The 6,000-nt window shown below is 53.4% G+C and overlaps 1 long non-coding RNA gene across 1 annotated transcript in view; it reads right to left on the bottom strand.

Annotated features, from left to right (window-relative positions):
* The window catches only part of LOC149853540 (uncharacterized), a 41,734-nt gene extending 40,247 nt beyond the window's left edge, over positions 1-1,487 (bottom strand). Inside the window, exon 1 of the long non-coding RNA XR_016439195.1 lies at positions 1,245-1,487. This is a non-coding gene — a long non-coding RNA (uncharacterized LOC149853540). The remainder of the gene's footprint in view (positions 1-1,244) is intronic.
* Between the last annotated feature and the right edge of the window lie 4,513 nt (positions 1,488-6,000).

The raw sequence follows: 6,000 nt of genomic DNA on the forward strand, positions 1-6,000 counted from the left end.
ATGAGGTTTTAAATGTTGTCTCAATGCTGTATCTGGACTAGCTCTCTCCAGACAACACGCCGAGTGTTATTCAGGCTTGGTCTGTACTGGCAAGATTCATTTAAACAAAATGAGATGCATAAGCCCAGCCGGCTCCCTGTTTTGGGGGCATTTAGGAGCAAAGAGGGTTGGTAACAAAGGAAACAAATTTGTGCATCTCAAATGCAAAGAAACCCCGCCCCCCCTGCTCCAGGGAAGGGCTGGTGGGATGCTGGCAGGGTGACTGGGAAGTGCACAGGGCACTTGAGGGGGCTGAGGTGCACTGGCAGAGCTGTGCAGAGCTCCAGTAGCTGGCACTGGATTAGCCAGGGAAGGGCTGGCACAAGGTGCTGCCGGTAGTCACCAGTGCCTTGCAGAAATCTGCATTGCTGGGTGGTATTTTCTCTGTTTAGCAGATCGGGGTGCAAGCAAAAGGCAGTTAATTGCTCCAGTGTTGGTGGCAGGGCTGGGGACACAGCCCAGGCATCTGGGGGACCTCAAGCAGTCCTGGGCACTGCTTCCTTTCTGCTTCTGCATCATTTGGTCCTGCTGGCTGCTGGAGAAGTCTGTACAAAGGGAACACGAGGCAAGGGATGCTTTGCTCCCCGTCAGCCGAACCACAGGCCCCGCAGAGGCCCGGAGCACCAGCCCCTCGCATTGCTCCTTTACCAGCTTGGGAGCACAAGACGATGGCAAGGCAAATCTGTATCTCTCTCTCCTGCCTGCTGTGGGCAGGACCGACTAGCGTGCCTATGCTAACAATTCCCATTATTTACACCGAGGGGACTAGCCACTGAACAACTGCAGCGCTGCATTATTCTGCGGCTCTGTTTCAGGTAATCCTGTATCGGCGTCAAAGCCCAATTACCTGCGGAGAGCGAGTTGCCCGGCCCCGGCAATGCCGCGCTAGGAAAACGACAGGGGCACTGCAGGGCCCCGGGCTCTCCGTATGGCAGTGCTCTGCCGTCCCCCTAATCTGATCGCTTCATTTGCTCTTCTTTCCTGCCGCTTTACGAGCTGCCAATCTTCCCATCCATACGTGAGCTCCAGCCTCCTGTAGCCAAAGATTAATTGATGGGGGAACGGGAGATTTCTCCTCCAGAACAATGGGCTTTTTAGCTAGTTCTAACAGGAAGCCAATTAGGCTATTTACATTGCGAGTTAAATATAAAATCTCATTGAGATCCCCCAAGGCTGATAAAGGCAGATGATCGGGGTAATCTTACCTACAAGCAACGCTGCGTCAGATATGGGGATCCAAACGTCCCCCAGGCCAGGACGAGGCAGGGCACGAAGCCTTCGTCTGGCCATCATGCGAGTCTCGGGAGCAGGCACCGTACCGGAGGGGAACAAAAAGTAAGAAATGCAAAGCACTTAAATAAATCTAGAGTTTTAGATTTTTGCATTTCTTGAGTAAATTTAGCCCAGCTTGGCATCATGTTAGAGGGGTTAAAATGCTTCGCACTTACTTATTGATGCTGGAGCTGTCACTGTGGTTCAGACTAGTGATCCGCTTCATCCAGCATCTTCTCGCAGGTGCCAGCACCAGCTGCTGCAGAGGAAGGTACAGTTACGGGATAACTTGCCCCCAGGGAAGTTTCTTCCCAAGCTCTGTTCCTTTGAAGTTGGCTCGTATCCTGAAGCAGGAGAGTTGGCACCCTTCAGAAACTCTCTAAATCTCACGACTGCAACTCTGGAAGCTGCCGCTGCTGATACAGAGGGGTAATCTTTAAAAGTCAAGTCAAGTCAGTCCCAAGGCCGCGACAACCACTGGGGCACCTTAGACGCTGTAACAACCCTAGGTTAGGTGAGTTGCTTTGCATCTTTGTCAAGTCCTCGGGCAGTGACCTGGTGGCACCCGTCTCCCCTCCAGGTAAAGCTTTAAAGACACCCCACTAAACTTCTGGTCTCACGTCACCTTGTTTCAGCGAGTCCCACAAGCTCATACAAGCAGCCTTGTTTTGCAGCTGTAAGATGCAACCTTTAGGAGCTCGTTACACAGCCAGTCAAGGGGAGAGTCCAGAGCCTTCGTGACTCCATCCTCCTCTGAGCTGCCTTTTACAAGTGGGGGATAACACCCCCGGGCACCCTCCCCTGCCCTCCAACATCACGATTTCACCTCCTTGCCTCAGTCGCTTCTTCTAGCAGGAGACCCAGCTCTCTCTTGTCCACAGTTCACTCCAGTCACCCCCCTCCCCTCCGATTTATTCAGGCCATGCATCACCCAAGCAGCTTGGAGAAGCCCCCACTTTGGGAACCCCCATCCCATGTTATGGGTTTCCCCTAAATTGCCTCATTCCTCAACGATGTCCTGAACCCGGCCAAAGCTTCCAACACTGATCATCGTTAATACTGGGAGACTTGGCACTCCTGTTTTACCAGCAGAGACATGGAAAGGCAGCTCTTTCAGCTCTCCCCCTATTTAGGCAAGAAACCCTTATGGCATCTCAGTTTCTCTTTATCATTATTCTTTGTGGAAAAATTGGAGAGAGTTCAGCGGATGGCAGTAAACATGGTTTGGGGGTTCGGGACATGACTTGTGAGAAGAGCCTGAGGGAAAGGGGCTGATTTAGTCTGAAGACGACAAGACCAAGGGGGATTGACTAGCAGCCTTCACCTCCGTGCAGGGGGGCTGCAAGGAGGATGGAGCTGGGCTGGTCTCAGTGGGGATGGATGACAGGACAAGGAGCAATGGGCTCCAGTTGCAGCAAGGGAAGTTGGGGTTATATTAAGACATTTTTTCTCATGAGGAGGGTGGTGCAGCGCTGGAACAGGTGACCCAGAGAGGTGGTGCAATCTCCGTCCTTGGAGGTTGGTAAGACCCGGGTAGACAAAGCCTCGGCTGGTGATGCTGTAATTTGTGCTTTGTCTTGCTGTCACAATCCCAGATTGCAGGCCCTGGTGATATCTATCCCGATATAACACAGATGTGGTTCCTGCTGAGTGCTTGAGGAGACTACGGGGGCACGGGACACGCGAGCCGAGGTAGGCCCAGGTGAAGAACAAATCAATCCCGACCAGGGTAAGCACACACATCATGACAGGTGACAAGCAGGGAGCAGCACCACGGGGATATTTAGGGAGAGAAGAACGCAGTCGGTTTTCGTGGGGAGCTCGCCCCATTGTAGTGCAAGAGCTCAGCAACTCATTTTAAGCCATTTCTTTCTCTCTCTGGCAAATCTAGCGATTTAGCAAGCCCAAGATGCTTTATGAATTCAGGTCCATTTCACCTCCCAGTGCATCGCAAACCCCTCTCAGCGAAATTACTTAAAAGCAACATTTCCAGTTTCAGCGTTTTCGGTCTGATACCACGTTTCATTTCACAATTTCCTTCAATCCTATTTCCAAAAGGTAAGTGGTAAGCAGTGCTTGGGACTGAAATGAATCTGTTCAACTTGTGACCAATACAGCAAGCCGTTCGATCCAAAACAAGTTTTTTTCCTTTCTTTGCTTTTGCGTTTGCTGAAAACATTGCGTGCGGGGTCAGCCCCCAAGCGCATTTGCTCAGAAGTGCCAGCGAACAGGAGCTCTGCCGTTTGCCAGGCGCTCGTCAGCTTGGGCGAGCGCCCTAGCAAGGGGTGGATGGAGCGGCTGTAACAGCTGGCCGGAGGAAATGGCTCAGTGAGGAGTGAGTGCTGAGAGGGGGTGGGCCTTCGCCCTGGAAAATTAAAGGCACTGAGAAGTGATGGGGAGGCTGCCAGGATCTGTACGTGATGCTGGTGGGAGGGTCTGCACCATGGGCCCACGCGTGAGCAGGACCCCCACCAGGGTCCCGTGCAGCCATGCCTCTTGCAGAGGAGCGATGCCAGCCTCTCTCGTGACTCTTGCTGCAGTCCCGGGGCCGGCATGCACCCCTGACACGCTGGTCCAGAGCCAGGTAACGGGGCAGTGGCGTCGCCTGCCAGCGCGCCAGCCGCAGAGGTGGAGCGGGGCCGTGCGCTCTGCTCTCGGATGCCGTGCCACAGCCCGCCAGGCTGTTCAGAGGCCTCTGCTCAGTCCCCACGAGTCTTTGTGGGGAGGGACCGGGCACAGAGGCTTAATGAGAAGTATTTCAAGAGAGAGATGAAAATGTGACAGCTTTTAAGAGATGCAATAAAAATTGCATCAGGCCTATGGTAAACTTCCCTGTAAAGACGCAGAGCTGGAGAGCGTGTGACACCATCTCAGCGCTGATGTTTCATTTACTCTGCAGCCAAAATAAATACCTATTACAAGACATGGTTCCCTCTTCGCTCCAGTGAGTGCGGTGCTCCAGGCTCCCAGCTCTCCCTGCGTCGGTGGCATGCAACAAGCTGCGGGATCAGTGCCACGCTTGCGATTAACCCCTCCAGGGCTGGCAGCCGGCACCGCAAGCCTGGCTTTCGCAGCCAGCCGCAACCTGCCCGCCCTGCCCCAGTGGTAGGGAGGTGATTACAGTGTACGTGATGCTTGGCATTCAGCGCCATCCGCCTGCTCCATCGCAGAGATCAGAGCCCTCTGCACAAGGAAGAAAGCAGCATTAGCCAACTTGTGAATGGGGAAGGCGGTGGGAAATGGCTTGCTCAGCAGCAGAGCCAGGAAGGAGGATGCAGGTGCCCCCCGCTCCTTGCTTGGTGGCTATTGTGCTCTCTCTGACACCGTGGAGACTGCACCCAAGGCATGAGGAGCCATGTCCAAGCCCCCTGCACTTCTTGCTGAGGTTATTGTAGGACCTGCCGCGGGCGGTGACCAGCACCTGGGTGCATCCAAGAGATTGTCTCCTTGCTACCAGCGCACCCGGACAGATGTTCAATGGTTTGCATCACACCGGGGAAGCCCTCCCTAAGCTGGACATCAGGCAAGATGTACCACGCAGCAGGACATTCAAGAGCTACAGGTTAAGGGAAAAAGCCATGCCAGCAATAGCTTTTTCCCGCCGTCTCCCTTCTCTACACCCCCTGCCCCTCTCCCACTTCACAGACATTTCATCGATTTTATAAACATTCAGGCTGGAGGGGACTTTGTGAGATCACCGGGTCCAGCCCCTTTGCTTCCTCTACCCTCTTTTACCACCTGGCAAAACTTTGCTCTGCAAAACTGATGCACTTCTTCAATTTGAGCCTGTCACCAGGCCTGGCTTGCTGCACAAACCACCCGCTACCTGCTATGCCTCCTCAATGCACAGCTACGCGCCTAGGTTGGCTATGACCTTCTTGGGGAGCCCCACTCCTTCCTTTCCAGGCAGCAGCATGGCTCTCCAAGGTTGGGCTGAATTTAAAATGACACATTTGCATCAGGCTTTCCACAGGCGGTTTAGATTTCACCTGCAATTCCTATGACAAATCCTTATCAAAAATGCCCATGGCAAGTCTATGGTGACTTTGTTCATTCTTATTAGCTCTGCACAGATTAGCTCTTCACAGCGCTTAGCCAGTTTATACAGATTTCTGATAAATGTTTCGACTGATTTGCCTGACTTTGGAAGTGTGGGTGGGGGGGAGGTAGGGAAAAACAGAAACCCTCGCTCTCCCATGGATAAGACGATGTCTAGGGCATGAAATATTCATTACCTCTCTGCAGTGCTATGTCTCAAAAATCCACTTCCCTAGACAGCCCCTCGAATGGGCAAGGTTTGAAGGTATCCCAGGGAGGTGGGCAGCACATTGTGCTTCTGCACGACAGACACGCGTGGGCAACGACCACTAAGCGCCCCTTCGCTGGCTCCGAAAACTTACGGTCCTTTGCACTGACCTATCAGGCACCACCGGTGACTCAAGTGTATCATCACTTTCTCCCTCCTCCGCGCTGACCTTTCTCTGCTGGAGCATCCTGAGCCTTCAGGCTCGGATCGGATCCCGCTGCCAGCCGTCCTCCTTGACAGAATAGCCAGCTTGCTAAAACATGGCTTTGCCCGTCATAACCGCCCACAAGACCTGCACTGCCTTGGCTAGCAGTTTCAAGGCACTTTGCTCCTCACCGACACCTGCCCAAGGAGAAAACAGTCCCCTCGAAGGTTTTTTTTCC

The sequence above is a fragment of the Crocodylus siamensis genome, chromosome 14 (genome assembly GCF_052110815.1).
Source record: "Crocodylus siamensis isolate JL-2025a chromosome 14, ASM5211081v1, whole genome shotgun sequence".
NCBI classification, from domain to species: Eukaryota; Metazoa; Chordata; order Crocodylia; family Crocodylidae; genus Crocodylus; species Crocodylus siamensis.